We start from the raw sequence: 17,863 nt of genomic DNA, 5'->3' as shown, positions 1-17,863 counted from the left end.
ATCAATAGCTATTCCCGGGATCCTAGGATCCAGAATCAAAGGGAGTGATTAGTTAGATCTGCTACGTTCCCCTTCAGAAAGGTAAGGTTCACCTGAATGCTCATGTAGACTTAAAATGACCTTCTGAATAGCTATGCTATCATTAAAATTTAAAGGGACACTCTCAGTACAGTATTTCAGGGCAACATGGAGCTCCTGGAGCTGGAGTCCACAAGCCAGTTTTGCAGCCGGTGGTTTCTCTGGGCACCTGCAGCAGCAGCACATGCTCCTGCCCGTGAGACGTTCCTTTCCAGGGAGTTGGGTGCACTCCCAGTGAACCAGAGACAGGGTCTTGGGAGGTGGACGCCCCCAGTTTTGAACCCTGGTTCTGCTTCTCTCCTAACATGGATTTAGCCTCCTCCATTTCCACATGTGTAAAATATGATGGTCCTACCTCATTGGGTAGTTGTGAGGATCCTTGGGGGGCAATGCATGGGAACTTACAACAGGACCAGGCATGTGGCAGGTTCTTGATAAATGTTTTATATCATTGTTATTATAAAAGAATCACAATTGACCATGGAGTATGGGGGGCTCAGGGACAGAGGTGGGTGTTCTTATAGGCACCTCTCTGAGTTTTTCATTTTGTTAGGTTACTGGTGCATAGATATAATTAATATTAGGTTTACCACTTGTGGAAAGCTAAATAATGCCCCATCCCCAAAGATATCTATGTCCCAATCCCTGGAACCTGTGAATGTCACCTTAAATGGCAAAAAAAAAAAAAAAAAAAAAAGACTTTGCAGATGTGATTAAGCAGGGACCCGAGTATAGGCCCTGAACCAAGATGGCGAAGTAGAAGGACGTGCTCTCACTCCCTCTTGTGAGAACACCAGAATCACAACTAGCTGTAGGACAATCATCAACAGGACACTGAAACTCACCAAAAGAGATACCCCACATCCAAAGACAAAGGAGAAGCCACAATGAGACGGTAGGAGGGGTGCAATCACAGTAAAATCAAATCCCATAACTTCTGGGTAGGTGACTCACAGACTGGAGAACACTTATACCACAGAAGTCCACTCACTGGAGAGAAGGTTCTCAGCACAATGTCAGGCTTCCCAACCTGGGGGTCCGGCAAGGGGAGGAGGAATTCCTAGAGAATCAGACTTTGAAGTCTAGTGGGATTTGATTGCAGGACTTTGACAGGATGGGGGAAACAGAGACTCCACTCTTAGAGGGCACACACAAAGTAGTGTGTGCATCAGAACCCAGGAGAAGGAGCAGTGACCTCATAGGAGACTGAACCAGACCTACCTGCTAATGTTGGAGGGCGTCCTGCAGAGGCAGGGTGTGGCTGTGGCTCACTGTGAGGACAAGGACACTGGCAGCAGAAGTTCCGGGAAGTACTCCTTGGCGTGAGCCCTCCCAGAGTCTGCCATTAGCCCCACCAAAGAGGCCAGGTGGCTCCAGTGTTGGGTTGCCTCGGGCCAAACAAGCAACAGGGAGGGAACACAGCCCCACCCATCAGTAGTCAAGTGGATTAAAGTTTTACTGAGCTCTGCCCACCACCAGTCCCTCCCATCAGGAAACCTGCACAAGCCTCTTAAATAGCCGCATCCACCGGAGGGCAGACAGCAGAGGCAAGAAGAACTAAAACCCTGTAGCCTGTGGGACAAAAACCACAGTCACAGAAAGATAGACAAGATGAAAAGGCAGAGGGCTATGTACCAGATGAAGGAACAAGATACAACCTCAGAAAAACAACTAAATGAAGTGGAGATAGGCAACCTTCCAGAAAAAGAATTCAGAATAATGATAGTGAAGATGATCCAGGACCTCGGAAAAAGACTGTAGGCAAAGATCTAGAAGATGCAAGAAATGTTTAACAAAGACTTAGAAGAATTAAAGAACAAACGAACAGGGCTTCCCTGGTGGCGCAGTGGTTGAGAGTCCGCCTGCCGATGCAGGGGACACGGGTTCGTGCCCCAGTCCGGGAAGATCCCACATGCCGCGGAGCAGCTGGGCCCGTGAGCCATGGCCACTGGGCCTGCACGTCCGGAGCCTGTGCTCCGCAATGGGAGAGGCCACAACAGTGAGAGGCCTGCGTACCGCAAAATAAATAAATAAATAAATAAATATATATATATATGTAGTTGATTATTGAAACCCTGTGAATGGTTTCAAGGTTCTTCAGATTGTGTGCATTAAGTTATTCCAAAGAAACTCATTTTTGGCTTTAACATTTTCAATATATTGACCCTTACAGATTTGTTTTAGAGCAGAAATACCAAAAGCTGAGTGGAACCCACTGATCAGTTTGTCCTCCAAAGTGGTGCCCATGCAGAGACAGATGACCTAATAACAACAGGTGTTTATTTGGTGAGAACTTAGTGATCAGTGCTTCACATTAGTCATCTCATTTAATCTTTACCCATCTCTGGGGAAAGATTTCTTGTTTTTCTCACTTTTCCAGTGAGAACCCTGAGGTTCAGTGAAGTGACCTGCCCCAAACATACATATGTGCAAGGGGCAGGGCTGGGGCTGTGATCTAGGCCCCCCTGAACCCAACCCCAGCGGCCTGTCTGTGGGGAAACCGGGCCGGGACCAGTAGACTTACTCGTAGATAAACCCCTAAATGCACTCATGCAGCTGAATTTTTGAAGCTAAGTGAGGGATATTACATTCCTTTCTCCTCATTTATATTTTGTTAATTCAGCCCAACATTTTAGCCGGTCGAGATATTTTTAGACTAGAAAACCAGTGCAATTCTGAGGATTAAGCTACTCTAATTCCATTGCACTTTCCTATATCTGGCAGAGGGGGCATACCTTTACGTAAAATTAAAAGCCAATGAAAGTTAAAAAATCTTCTTTTAAAAAAAATTTGTCAGTAAATCTGCTTTCTTCCAGTTATTCACAAATGAAACATGCTGTGCTGGTTTCTGAAAACCAAGACGCCTGGAGAGAAATTTATGACTTCAAAACAAAATTTAGAGGTTGAGGGATTTAGCAGTTTGCAAGGAACACAGAGCTAAGCCTGTGAGAAAGGCTGTTCAAAATGTCCTGGCCTGAACGGCCAGGGTCTTTTTCAAAAGTCCCCGAAGAGGCTCTTAGGCATCTGAAAGGGTGCAAATGGGGAGAGAGCATTTTGAAGACATCTTTCCACTGGGAACTGGCGCTGGCCAGATTGTGCGTTTTCCCACACAAACGTGCTCACCCTTCTGTGAGCCAGGCATTTCCTGTGCACCGCGGGTTTTGTTATCCTTCCTTCTTTTTTTTTCCTTCTCAGGGAATTATCCCAGATTTTTAGCCAGCCGTCTCTGCCATATTTTCTCTCAGAGCTTAGTCACACTCCCATATATGGGAATCCTTATCACATAGCTAACTCCCCAGCTAGGACATTTTATAGGAATTGTTTAGTGCATTGTGGGCTTTCTAAACTAAGTAATCCTCAGGATGGAATGGCAACAACGGCAGCAAGCATGGGTGTGTGTGTGTGTGTGTGTGTGTGTGTGTGTGTGTGTGTGTCTGTCTGTCTGTCTGTCTGTGTTTCAATAGCCTGTTTTGCTGCTAAAGCATATTTGACAAATTTAAACTCAAGGTTTCATCCCCTTCAGTAGTTTTTGGATTGCAAAGTGAATTTTAAACTATTTAGAAAGGAATCTGCATTTATTGCCTAGGAGTAGAGTTGCAAGGCACGATGGGAGATTTTTTTCCCATAATAAAAGGTTTCAAATCCCCTCCACATTTGGACACTTTCTCTGCCTAGGCAGCAACAGCATACGGTTAGAAAGAATTACTCAGTCACAGGATAGTCCAGCTTAAATAAACAGAAATAAGATGAGCACCACAGAGTGGTCTTTTAGCAGATTTTCTTGCCTTGTGAGGAGTGCAGAAAGGCAAACATGAAATGCTATGGCTCTCATACAGTTATGCAATGAATTATGCTGTTCAGAGAATTTGCACATCTTTTTTCCCTTGGACAACCTAATTCCTCTTACCAGAAACCTGAGGTTCCAAAGGACAAGTCATTTGCTTGATAATACACAGCTTATAACACTCCCGATTCAAAAACTCCAATTGTTTTTGTTGTTCAAGTCCAAACTCCTTAGCACAGAATTTAAGGTTTAACAAACATTTAATAAGCATCTATACAGTCACGTACCTGTGGTTAGGCACCATGAGGGGCAAAGGTGAATAAGACTAGCTCTTGGAGAGCTGTAATATAAGGGAAGGAATCTGTCATCAAACAAATAATTAATTGCAGCAATATAAGCGTCTTAGCCAGCTCGGGTTGCTATAACAAAGTACCGTAGACTGGGTGGCTTTATTGGTCACAGCTCTGGAGGCAGGGAAGTCCAAGATCAAGGTGCCAGCAGATTCAGGTCCTGGTGAAAGCCTGCTTGTTGGCTTGTAGACAGACACACTTCCAGCTATGGGCTCACATGGCCTATGCCCTGTGCCTGCGTGTGAAGAGAGATTGAGATCTCTCTCTTTCTCCTCTTAAAAGGGCACTAATCTCATCTTGAGGGTCCTACTTTCATGACTATCACCTCTTGTAGGACCCACCTCTAAATACCATCACTTTGGTGGTTAGGGCTTCATCAGATGAATTTTGCAGGCCACAAACATTCAGCCAATCACAATAAGCAAGTGAATGAGGAAGGATGATCTGGGATAGAGATTTGAAAACCCATCCTTCCCAATGGTCCCTCACTTGTTCCTGGGTCTATGAATAGCTTCCTTCCCGTTGATGCATCAGGGAAACAAAAGGTAGAACAGCTTACATCACTTAGATAGGAGGACATGTGTGCGCTTGTCTGTTAGACTTTCAACCACAAGGTTAAAAGAGGGGCAGAGCTGTGGGTGAGGCTGGGGAAAAGGGGGTGAAGAGGGTCTGGCAGGGAAGACCAACACAAGGTCATTGACAATGACCCTGGAAGGTACTTCCCAAATTTCCTTCAGCGAAGACGGTCTGTTTGTACATTTTAATCAACATTTTGGACACAGAATATATGCTTTTTTCTGAGATGTCCAAAATCTTGAGACCCTCTCCAAAGCCAGCTCCCCAGGGCCAGGGGGATAGTTAATATATAAGTGAGATTGACTTCCCAGAGTGTAAGAACTCTTTTCTATAATCAGTGCCAGGTTCTGTGAGTCAGGGTTGCCTTCCTGCCTGTGTGCTGTTGGCCTGGGGAGGAGAGTATTTGCTTTGCTCCAGGAGTAACTGACTCTAGGCCCCTCCACATGTGTAGAGTCCTGAAGTGGGCAAGTGTCTCTGCTTGGGGTAAAGCAGACTGACCGAACAGTTTAGCGGCCAGTCCCTCGGTCTGGAGCCCGGCCCCACTAACGCCCTCCGGGTGCAATGACGCCAGCCTTTGCTGTGGGGACACTTTGCCCGTTGTGCTCCATAGGCTTGGAGAGTTTCAAAAACATTTTGAAATAGTTGGACCCCCGCATACAGTTTTTCTTGGAAGTAAAATGCTGAGAAGTTGTATTGTTTGATCAAGTCAGAAGGACACAAGTTAGCTGTTTTCCTTGAAAGGCCCAGCGCTGTTTCCTCTATTTCTCCTTTCTCCCCTTCTTCTCTCCCTTCCTTTCACTCTGATGGAACACCTGCCATGTGTTGGCACCGCCCTAAGCACAGAAGTACACACTGAGACATGGCATGACACCTCTCCTCTTCGTTCTAGAAATATTTATTGTATGTCCCAGGCACTATGCTATGTTATGCATTAAACAGGAAACACAGATTCTGCATCATCAGTATATAGTCTCGTAGGACTGGTGTTGAATAAGCACTGAGGAGCATTGCAAGTGAAAAGAATAGGGTTCCGTGAAGGTGTGTAACAGGGGGACTGAACTGCTTTTGGGGGATGAAGCAGTTCATGTTCTAAAGCAGGAGCATGCAGAAAGTGTTTAAAACATGCTTTTAAGTAAGTAAGCTCTGTTTTTTAGTTTACATTCCATCTTCCTATAGTTGGCAATCAGATTAATAATAAAAATATCTATTTAATCAAGTTATTTTGATTACATGAGCCAAGCAACCAGTCTGATAAATGAATTAGTTGCCCAAGAGTTAGGCAGACTTAGTCTTGGAATGATTGGCCTTTTGAAATAGGTCTACTCAAGATGGATTTAAACTTCCTAAGCTCATGTAGCAGTGGTAGTTGGCAGAATTCTAAGGGGGGTCCCCAATCCCCACCCTCCTCTCCCCCAGTATCTACCTTCTCCTAGTTATTCAAACACTAAGCTAGGTACTGTTGCAAAGGGATTTTGCAGATGTAACTGAGGTGTCAAATCAGTTGACTTTAAGATCAGGAGATTATCATGGCGCCAGGGCTGATCTAATCAGATGAACCCTTAAAAGGACCTGGGCTCTTCCTGGTGAAAAAGACTCAAAGAGTGAGACAGATTCAACACTGGCTGGCTTGAAGATAGAGGGGACCGTGTGGCAAAGGATGTGAGTGGCCTTTAGGAGCTGAGAGCAGCCACCAAAGAAATGGGGACCTCAGGTGTACACCACAAGGAACTGAATACTCTACAACCACATGACTTTGGAAAATGACCTTGAGCTACCAAGGAGAACAAAACCTTGTGGGCACCTTTTAACCATGTGAAACCCTGAGCAGAGAACCCAGTCATGCCGAGCACAGCCTTCTGACTTATAGCACTGTGAACTCACAGATGAGGGCTGTTTTAAGCCATTAAGTCTGTGATAACTTGCTGCATGGCAAGAAATAGAAAACCAGTGCAACAGCTATGTTTCCCTGTTCAGAATCTTTTCCTTCAACTCCTAATAATATACTCAAATCTTCCTGACAGCAAAGACTGGGCAAATGACGAGGCAGACCATCATATTTCCTGCCTCTGGGCATGGTGATTGACTCAGGTGTTGGGCGGTGACCCAAGCCGTGCAGTCAGTGTCCTTACCTGACTTACCTGAAGAAGGGAGCTAATTTTCCTTTCTGGTCCTAAGCTGCAGAAATGGGAGCCCAGAGCTGTCCATAGCCATGTTCCTCAGGATATAGTGAAACTGGTCTAGCCTTTGACACCCAAAGGGCATGGAGAGTCCTGACAGAGTTTGGGTCCCTGAATCCATTGTCCTTTGTCACCTGACCCACGTTCTTTCAGTGATTTGTTTATGTGAGCCAAGGCTCCCCCTTTCCAGTTAAGCTAAATCACTTTCAGCTTTTGCCATTGGCAACCAGAGTCCTGAACAACACAGCTAGGAGTCAAGAACAGTTAACTGGAAGATACCAGTTCTGCTTGTTAGACAATATCAAAGCATAGAAGTACCTCTCTGCACATAACCTGGGTTTTTTTTTTTTTTTAATCAGTGCTGAAGGTCATCACATGATAGCAAAAATACTAAACGCTAGCTCAATCTTCATATTATTAGCTACCTTAGATGTCATCTGGTTAAGGTCCCTCATTTTCTACATGCAGAAGCTCAGGCCCAGAGAGGAGCAGCTAATCAGGAAGTGAGTGGGTCATTCCAGAATCACTGGATAAAAATGACCCAGGTTGAATGAAACATGCTGCTGCTTGCATCTAGTTTTTCTCTTCTGCTTTCCATGGTTACTTGACTAGTTCTGTGACCATTCCAGAGTGTTTTCCTCAAGTTTTAAAAAATTGTGTCTAGTGAATGCTGTGACTCTCCAGATCCTTGTGGTTTAATTTCAAATGAAACCTTTGAGTCTCTGAAACTCTGATGATATCTCAGTTGATCAGGATGATTTTTACTTGATTCTACCAAAAAGGGTGTAAAACTGCATCTTCCGGTACAGGCTGTTAGACGCTTAGCTCCAGCATAGCTTATCTTTGTGAAGATTGTATGGAGATAAATTCATAAATGATTGTCTCCCTTGAGTACAAATATAAGTTGTTTCCATAGATACCTGTTCACAAAACTAATGAAGCAAGTGTTTTCCAAAACCTGCTTGAATGACACCTCTGACATATGAACTTATTAACTTCTTATTTCACTTGACTGCTAGAGCTGGCAGGGGTCTGAGAGCTCATTAGACCCAGCCTCCCATTGTTCAGACAAAGACAATGGGTTCCAGAGAGGAGGAGGGTCTTGCTCAAGATCAGATTCTATTTTTTTTTTTTTTTTGCGGTACGCGGGCCTCTCACTGTTGTGACCTCTCCCGTTGCGGAGCACAGGCTCCGGACGTGCAGGCTCAGTGGCCATGGCTCGCGGGCCCAGCCACTCCGCGGCATGTGGGATCTTCCCGGACCGGGGCACAAACCCATGCCCCCTGCATCAGCAGGTGGACTCTCAACCACTGCGCCACCAGGGAAGCCCCTCAGATTCTATTTTTAAAACATCAATAAGCAGGCTGCAATGCCTTTAAAAGAGATGAATGGATAGAATTTTTTTTCTTTACAACTTGCAATTTCTGCATAAACACCAAAAAAGGAGCAAAAAATATAAAGATCATCTACCATTTGCATTTTACAGCAACTTGGGAAAGATTTGCTTCCAAAATTAAGAAAAATCTTAACAATAAGATATAACAAAAGGACCTATTTGTTATAAATCTAAACATTGAGAGAGAAGGATGGCTTTTCATTATGAAAATTGATACCAATTTATTTTTAAATATTTAGAAAATTTTCAATTGTAGAAAGAAATAAGCAGGAAAAATGATCATAATTTTCATTACTCAACAAAACCACACTTCAACATTTTCAGTGTTTTTTCTTTCAATCTTTTTTTTTCTATGTATAGGAAATTTAGGAGGATGACAGTCACAAATATTTTCCCATGTTATTACATCTTCTTTATAAATATCTACTAAGTGTATGTGAAATGTTTTTCTTTTGCAACTTGCTGTTCTATTATGGAAATGCTGGGGTTTAAAATAACCTTACAATGAGCATCTTCATGTATAAATATCCTTTTCCATATTTAGGATGATTTTCTTATTCCTCATAAATGGAATTTCTGGGTCTGTCTTATAGTAGGTGCTTAGCTCAATAGATATTCATGAACAGAATGAAATAAGTATATTAAGCAAAATAGGTGAGGTGTGCCATGGTAAAAGCAGCTCTAGTATCTCAATGAGCTAATAAGGATTTACTTCTTTTTTTTTTTTTTTTTTTTTTTAGTGGTACTCGGGCCTCTCACTGTTGTGGCCTCTCCCGTTGCGGAGCACAGGCTCCGGACGCGCAGGCTCAGCGGCCATGGCTCACGGGCTCAGCCGCTCTGAGGTATGTGGGATCCTCCCAGACCGGGGCATGAACCCGTGTCCCCTGCATCGGCAGGCAGACGCCCAACCACTGCGCCACCAGGGAAGCCCAAGAATTTGCTTCTTAGTCATACAAAATCATCTTTGGGTTCAGGTTACCCTCTGAAGCTGCCATCTTCCTTCTGTGGATTCAGCAATCCAGGCTGTTCAGTCTTTTGGCTCCAGCTTCCCAACGGCGGCCTATTCTGTGATCACATCTTCAGGGGAAGGTTCCTAAATGCTTCAGTCCAGAAGTAACACACATCACCTCTGCCCATAACCCAACGGGCAGAACTAGTTACACAGCTAGTTCTGACTCCAAGGAGGTGAGGCAGCGTGAGGAGGTGTGATCTTCCCACACATAAAAAGGAGGTGATTGCTTTCCTATGGAGTCACCATCGATTCCCATAAGAAAGTCCTTTCACTATACTTAATTACTACACTCATTGCTCCATTTAGAAAGTATTTGCTCTAGTGATGGACAAAACAAATTTTAATTTTTATTCCTTTGATTACCTCGATTGACTTTTTCTTGTATTCATTAGTTCATACATTAAATCAATCATTCAACAAATATTTACTTAATAGGTGACCCAGCACTGACCCAGGCACTGGGGCTGCAATGGTGAACACACAGACACGGTCCCTTCCTCATGGTCCGTGTAATCAATGACTAGTGAAAGTTCCTCTTTGATGAACTGTCTGTATAATACCTTTGCCTGTTTATATTGAGTTCTTTGTGTTTTTCTCATTGAATTGCTTGACTTCTTTATACAGCAAAGAGAGCAACTCTTTGTTGTATTTACTGCAAATGTTTTCTTCAGTTTGCCTTTCAGTCTTAATTTTGGTGGTGTTTTCCCTTTTTTACAGAATATTGAAATTATCTATCCAAATCTACTGGATCCTTTCCCTTATGATTTCTTCTCTTGCTTTTAGGCTTAGAAAATAAATGGTCAGAACTACTTATATCCAGAAAAATGGTTATTTCTGAGTTTTCTTATAATTTTTCTCTCTCTGGGAACCACCTTGTGAGAAAACACACACATATGACACATATATTTATAATTATAGTATAATAATGTTACTCTTTTTATCATTTCAATTGAATATAATTATATATATTAATTATATTATATATCAAATATATGTATGCCTGTTTTCTCACAAGAGGAAAATTGTAAGAAAATTCAGAAATATATATATTATATATACTCAAAAAGACATATTACATATAATTATACATTTTATGTGTGTGTTATATATGATTGCATTATATAATATATGTATGTGTGTGTTTTCTCATAAGGTGGTTAATATATATAATTGTATATATTAATTATATGCTATGTAATTTATAAATATATACATATAAAATTCAGTGCAGAATCCAGGATGCCACATACAGATTATGAGCATAAAATTCCCTTCAGTAGATCCCATGCCCTCTCACCTCTCCTGTTAGTACAACCTTTCCTTCTCTTGGGGTTCCTACTCTCTCTCACCTCCAGCTTCCCCACTACATTTCTATAGTGTTTTGCTCTCAGCAACCTGTCCCCTTTGAGGTATTAACTCACAAAAAATGAAGACCTTACTTCTGTTGGGGCAGATTGCATTTTAATTGGGGCTTCCAGCCCTTTAACTGACAAAGATTAATTTTCAAAAGAGAAATTTCAGGCACTGTGACAGTCAGTAGGGGGGAGATTTTGAGCCAGGAACTCCTGACTTGTCTCTTCAAACCACACCACAAGATCTGCCTTAAGTGGCACCTACCAAAATCTCATGTTCTTCTCCCACGCTGACATGAAATCCAGAGTCAGCTGTCATTTGCTCACCCTGTATAAGGTTAGCTCCTCTCAGATGGCTTCTTTTCACCTTATTTATCTTTTCCCCAAAGACTAGCTTCCTCTCCTGGCTACCATACTTCTATTATTAGCTCTAACACTGAGGCCCAGAATCTCAGTCACTTCCAGCCCCATGGTTCATTCACTGTCCCACAACACCATTCAGACATCCCTGTGTGTTTCCGTACTCTGGAAACATCTTTCACTGGGACACTGGTCCACTTATCCAGCGCCTTGCAGGCACGGTCAATAGTAACCCTCGCTCTTCTGAATCCACAGAGACCTGTGTCTGTGCCAGCAGTCTCCAAAGTGGGGTGTCTATGGCAATCCTTTGGGGTGCAAGAAAGTAGTGGAACTTTTGCTTATAAAATGTCAACCTTTTAAAACACCCATTTTTTGTGTGTTTTTACATGGACATAGTATATTCATTTAGAAGTATATGACCAATTCTGGGGACTTCCCTGGTGGCTCAGTGGTTAAGAACCTGCCTGCCAATGCAGGAGACCTGGGTTCGAGCCCTGGTCCAGGAAGATCCCACATGCCACAGAGCAACTAAGCCCGTGTGCCACAACTACTGAGTCTGCACTCTAGAGCCCATGAGCCACAATTACTGAGCCCACATGCCACAACTGCTGAAGCCCGTGTGCCTGGAGCCCATGCTCCGCAACAAGAGAAGCCACAGCAATAAGCCCGGGCACCACAACGAAGAGTAGTCCCCGCTCGCCACAACTAGAGAAAAGCGCATGTGCAGCAACAAAGACCCAATGCAACCAAAAATTAAAAATTAATTAATTAATTAATTTAAAAAAGAATAATCAGTCCTTAGTCTGAGAAACAGCTGGAGACAGTGTATGAAGGTAAGCTGAAACATTCTGCGCAAGGGGATGCATTGATGCTTGCTTTGTTTCAATGAACTGGTCACATTATGGAGTCTGAGAGAAATCCTCCCTTTCCATGTTTAAAAGTTGGAAGCTTGGGCTTCCCTGGTGGCGCAGTGGTTGGGGGTCCGCCTGCCGATGCAGGCGACGCGGGTTCGTGCCCCGGTCCGGGAAGATCCCACATGCCGCGGAGCGGCTGGGCCCGTGAGCCATGGCCGCTGAGCCTGCGCGTCCGGAGCCTGTGCTCCGCAACGGGAGAGGCCACAACAGTGACAGGCCGGCGTACAGTAAAAAAAAAAAAAAAAAAAAAAATTGGAAGCTTATCTCTATCTGCTTCTCCAAAAACTGCTTTAAACACATCAGTTTTAGACATGTCGTATGCACATGTTTGGTCCCAGGGATGTGGAAAAGTACTAGAAAAAAATTCACGGGATAATTTGGACCTCCAAAGAAAATATTCGACTTCACGGGGCACATATGCTCAGTCTCTGTCACCTCTCCCATCTCTTTCCTGTTGGTGACTCCTTCCCCTCGTCTGTCCTGCTGTCTGTCTCCCCACCTTTGGTTTCTGCCCTCCACGTCATTTTGCTGTTTTTGCTCTGGATCTGTAGCTCACTGCCAGGGGCTGGTGAACAAAGACTGTCCTCCACCTCCTCTGCTCAACTTGTCTGTGTTGCTTCAATCCTAGAACCCACTTAAACCCACTCAGGCCCTTCCTTAGCTGCCATCACCCACAGCTCTAGTGGGTGGGTGCTGTGAAGAAAATACTTCTTAAAAATAAAGGAGCCCAGCGGCTGCCCTCGATTCTTGGTTTCCCAAGAAGAGCTCCAATATCAAGAGTCCTGGTGTAGATGCTGAGTCAAACTCCCTTTGGGGCCCATTGGAAGATGTGTTTCAGAACCATGGAGAACAGGAAGCAGGATGGATACACTGTCCCTGGTTTATCCATCACCATTGCCAGAGCTCAGGAACGATGCTTGCCAAAGAGCACAGCATCCCATTAAAGGCTCATAATAAAATTCTAAAATTTACAAAAATAATAATGACTGAATTGGGTTTAAGTAACACTATCCTGTTGCAATTGCTTCCTTCAGCTTCTGTTACATCTCAGAAGAAAAAAAATCACAACAGAAAAGGACACACAAAATGCCCCTCCCCAAGTCCCTGTAGGGGAACAGTACATGTGAAGGCTGCCAATGGAAACCTTAACTCCTTAAAGGATAAGTATGAAATAATCCCCCTAAGTGTGGATCTTAGATTTATTTGTTTTTATAAAGACAGGTTGTCCTGCTGAGGCCATAGGCAAATATCTTTCCTCTTGGCCACAGCCGTGGCAGGCACTGTTAGTGGATCACCTACTCTTTCTTGCTAATCCTCAGTAGAATACTTTAGGAGAAACTAATGAACGTTGCCAAGGGAGGTGAAAGCTCTTTTCCCTTCTGACCTAGAGGAAGCACACGCCCCTAAAGGAGTGGACAATTATCCAGAGAAGATGTAGCCCTTCATACAGGAACCTGGAAACTTAGAGATTCAGCCTACCGTGGGAGGAAACTCCTGTCTCTCTCTCCCTGTGGGTCTGTCTTGAGAAGTCTAGCTGTGCTGAAGTGCACCAGGTGGAAAGGGAGAGAGAGAGATGTAGGGATATGCCAGAAGCTAGGCAGGGAGACCCTGGAGAGGAACACAAGCTGGAGATGAGTAAGTTACACTTCGTAAGCCAGATTCCTTAGTTACAGCTAGCTTTCTGGGTCTGTTTTCTCTTTTGCTATCCTTGAGCCATAGGCAAAATTCATTCATCCATCCATCCATCCATCCCACCCATTCATTCATTCATTTAGCAGATATTTATTGAGCATCAATCTTGTAGCAGTCTCTGAACTATGATCTAGAACATGGGGATGAGTGACATAGAGACAGTCCAGGGAATGCAGACCAATGACAGCCATTTATGCTCAGTTACACTCAAATGGCCATTTATGTTGTTTGGGGGAAATGCTGATGTTATGGGATCACACAGTAGGGGAGCCCAGGCTGTCTGAAGTCTAAGTGCTCTGGTTAAGGGGTGTCTATTCTCCAACATGGTCTCATTGGATGGACTGGATACAGAGAGTAGCATTATGGGCAGGGCTTGGGCAGGAAATTAAAGAGGAGCTGTTCCCTGGGAGTTGTGGCCATGAGATTCAGGCACCTTATCTACATAAAGGCTCTTTTTCCACTGCCAGTCTTGGAGGACTGGGTGTGATACTAGTAGAGGTTTGATTTTTATAGGGTGGGAGCTAAATCTGGGATCTGCCATTGTGTTTTTCTCTTCTCTCCCAAAGGTGATTCTTAGAAACCTCCACTCTGAAGACCTCTTGTCCTTCAATCAAGCATCCAGCACATCCTCACAACTCCCTCGGATCACCCTGAGGCCACTCTTCTCACCGTTGACACCACTACCATTATTCCTGACACATGAGGCAGGATGACCCAAGACCAGAAGGTCATCATGATCAAGAGGTGAGCAGATAGTACTTAAAGGCAGAGAGGGTTGGGACTGGAGAGGAATTCCCTAATAGCTATTATAAATGGAGATACAACAGGTTTGAACAAACGACCTGGAACAGGAAGAGGGGAGGAGGGAGGAGTCAGGCAGAGATAATGCCAAGAGTGGATGCCTGGGCTGTGCAGGGACATAAAAGGGGCTCAGAGAGGGCTTAGGAAGCAGATTGGAAAGGAAGATAGTGGAGGAAGGTAAAGAATCCAGTCTTTGGTGTTCAGGTGTGTGGCTGGGGATTGTGAGAGACTGGATCAGGGAACTGGAAGGCTGGAATGTCCGCTGTGTTCTTGGAATGACTTCCTGAGGGCTTCACATGTAACCAAATATTAGCACTCATTTACTAAATAAAAACTCTTCTGTCCCTGGGCTAGCAGGGAGTGGAGTGGCATGGCCCCACCCTCATCACAAAGACAGGTCAGTCCCCGTCCCTAAGACTGTCACAACCTAGACCAAAAAGTGCCCCGAGAGCCTGGCAGGATCATTCTGGTGCACAGACTCTGTGTCCAGGGGTCCTGAGTGGCCATAGGACAGCCAGGGCTTCTGCCTCCCATAAATCCAAGCCAAGAACAGTAAAGCGCAGAGAAGGGAGGTAAGTAGGAGCAGGGAGAAGAAAAGTTCCAGAAATGCAGGTTAGATTGCAAATAATAATAAAGCAATAACCCGGCTGAACTCCGTCCAATTCAGTTCAATTCACCAAGTACATGCTGAGTGCCCCTGTGTGCCTGTTCTGAACCAGTATGCTGGAGAGGAGGGCTACAAGAAAAAATGAGCAGTTCGGTGGAGGTCAGGCATGCCAAAGAGAAGGTATCTTTTCAGGCACCAAAGCTCTGCCCTGTAGATGGCTGCCTTTGAATCGGAGGTCCCCTGACAATTCACAGGAGATTTCTCTCAAAGACCTTCCAAAGCAGTGCCTCTAAGACCCTAGTCCGTGCCCCCAGGCAGCCAGGAGTCTGTTCCATTTGATACAGACCAAGCAGACCCTTTCTGAAGTTTTTGTAGAAATGGAAGTGATCTGATGAGAGTAGGGAATTTTAAAGGTGAAAACAGGGGCAAGGATGGAGAATGGATTGGAGGTGGAGAAAATGCAGAAGTAGGGGGCCAGTGAGGAGAATACGAATACTCCAGTTTCACTGAGTTGGTGGCAGTGAGTAGAGCAAAGGGACAGAAGAGGATGAGGACACAGAGGCTCTGCCAACTAACTGGCTGTAGAAGACAAAAGAAAGAAGAGTTTGAGACGGCCTTGGGCAAGTGAATAAGGAGGGTCGGGGGGCTCTGAGGAGAAGCATTTGAAGAAGGAAGGTAATGAGTTCAATGTTAGTGGTAATACAGGATTCCATCCTTCCTTTCCTGGATTCTTCCTCCTGGTTCCCCTTCTCTAGGCTCTGCCCTCCAGTTCCCTTTTCACGGGGTTTCTAAAAGGCAAACTTTACTGGATCGTTCCCTACCTCCAGCCTCACGGTGGTTTCCATCACCTTCAGTGAAAGCCCACTGTCCTGAGCACAGCATACAAAGCCTTGGAGCTCTGCCTGGCCTACATCTTAGCCTCGTCTCCTGCCGCTCTGCCTCTGGGACTCAACACTCCAGACATCCTGAAATATTTGCATTTTTTTCAAAGAAGGCAGTTTCATGCCTCAGTGCCTTTGTAACTGTAATGCGTCACCCTGGAAGTTCTTTCCCTCCTTAACTGCCTGGTGAACTCCTCACCATTTGTTCTCAGGTGGCTTAAAATACAACAAAGCATTCCCCAATGGTCCTTCTCACCCTCTCAAAGGAGGTTTACTCAAAGAATGCAAGGCTGTTCAATACTTGAAAATCAATCAATGTAATCCACCCTATTAATAGCTAAAGAAGAAAAATCACACGGTCTTATCGACTGATGCAAAAAACATTTTTAACAAAATTCAACATGTATTCATGATAAAACTCTTAGAAGAAAATAGGAGTAGAGGGGAACTTTCTCAACTTGTTGAAAAGTATCTACCAAAAGCCTACAGCTAATATTACACTTAATGGTGAAAGATGGAATGCTTTCCTCCCAAGATCAAGAACAAGGTAAAAGATGTTTGTTCTCACCACTCTTATTCAATATATTATTGGAAGTTCTGATCAAATTAATAAGACACAAAAAGGAAATAAAGTACATACAGGTCAGAAAGGAAGATATAAACCTGTCCCTATTTGCAAATGACATGGTTGTCTATGTAGTAAATCCCATGGAATCTATAAACAAACATACAAACAAAAACAACCCAACTCCTAGAACAAATAAGTGAGTTCAGCAAAGTTGCAATATACAAGATAAACATACAAAAATTGTACACATTTGTATTTCTAGATATACAATTGTATATGCAATTGTTATTTCTACATATCAATGAATAGGTGGACATCAAAACTCAAAATACAATGCCATTTTCAATTACTCAAAAAAAAAAGAAATGCTTAAGTGTAAATCTAACAAAACATCTACAGAAATTCTATACTGAAAGCAATGTTGAAAGAAACCAAAGATCTAAGTAAGTGGAGACATAGCGTGCTCATGGATTGGAAGGTTCAACATAATTAAGAGGTCAATTCTCCCAAATGCAGGTTTAATGCAATTCTTATCAAAATCGCAGCAAGATTTTTTATAGGTATAGACAAAAGTATTCTAAGATATATATGGGGACTTCCCTGGTGGCACAGTGGTTAAGAATCTCCCTGCCAATGCAGGGGACACAGGTTCGATCCCTGGTCTGGGAAGATCCCACATGCCGCGGAGCAGCTAAGCCCGTGCGTCACAGCTACTGAGCCTGTGCTCTAGAGCCCACGAGCCACAACTACTGAGCCAGCGTGCTGCAGCTACTAAAGCCGGCACGCCTAGAGCCCATGCTCCACCAGAGAAGCCACTGCAATGAGAAGGCCGCACACTGCAACAAAGAGTAGCCCCCGCTCACTTCAACTAGAGAAAGCCTGCGCACAGCAACGAAGACTCAACGCAGCCAAAAATAAAAAAATAAAATAAAAATAAATAAAATTTATATGGAAGTGCAGATGAACCAGAATAGCTAACATCGTTTTGTAAAAGAATTCTACAATGGAAGGAATCAGTCTACCTGATTTCAAGACAGAGCTGTGATGTTTACAGAGTGATAGACACATAAACCAATGGAACAGAATAGAGAATCCAGAAACACATTAACACAAATATGCCCAACTGATTTTTTACAGAAGTACTAAAGCAGTTCAATGGAGGAAGGCTAGCTTTTTCAATGAACCTCGACTTAAATCTCACATCTTATTAAAAAATTAACTTAAAAGGATCATGGGCTTAAATGTAAAACTACGAAGCTTTTAGAAAAGAAAATATCAGAAGAAAAATCTTTGGGATCCAAGGCTAAGCAAAGAG

Source organism: Orcinus orca, chromosome 17, assembly GCF_937001465.1.
Source record: "Orcinus orca chromosome 17, mOrcOrc1.1, whole genome shotgun sequence".
Lineage (NCBI taxonomy): Eukaryota > Metazoa > Chordata > Mammalia > Artiodactyla > Delphinidae > Orcinus > Orcinus orca.
Note: the sequence above shows the minus strand (reverse complement) of the source record.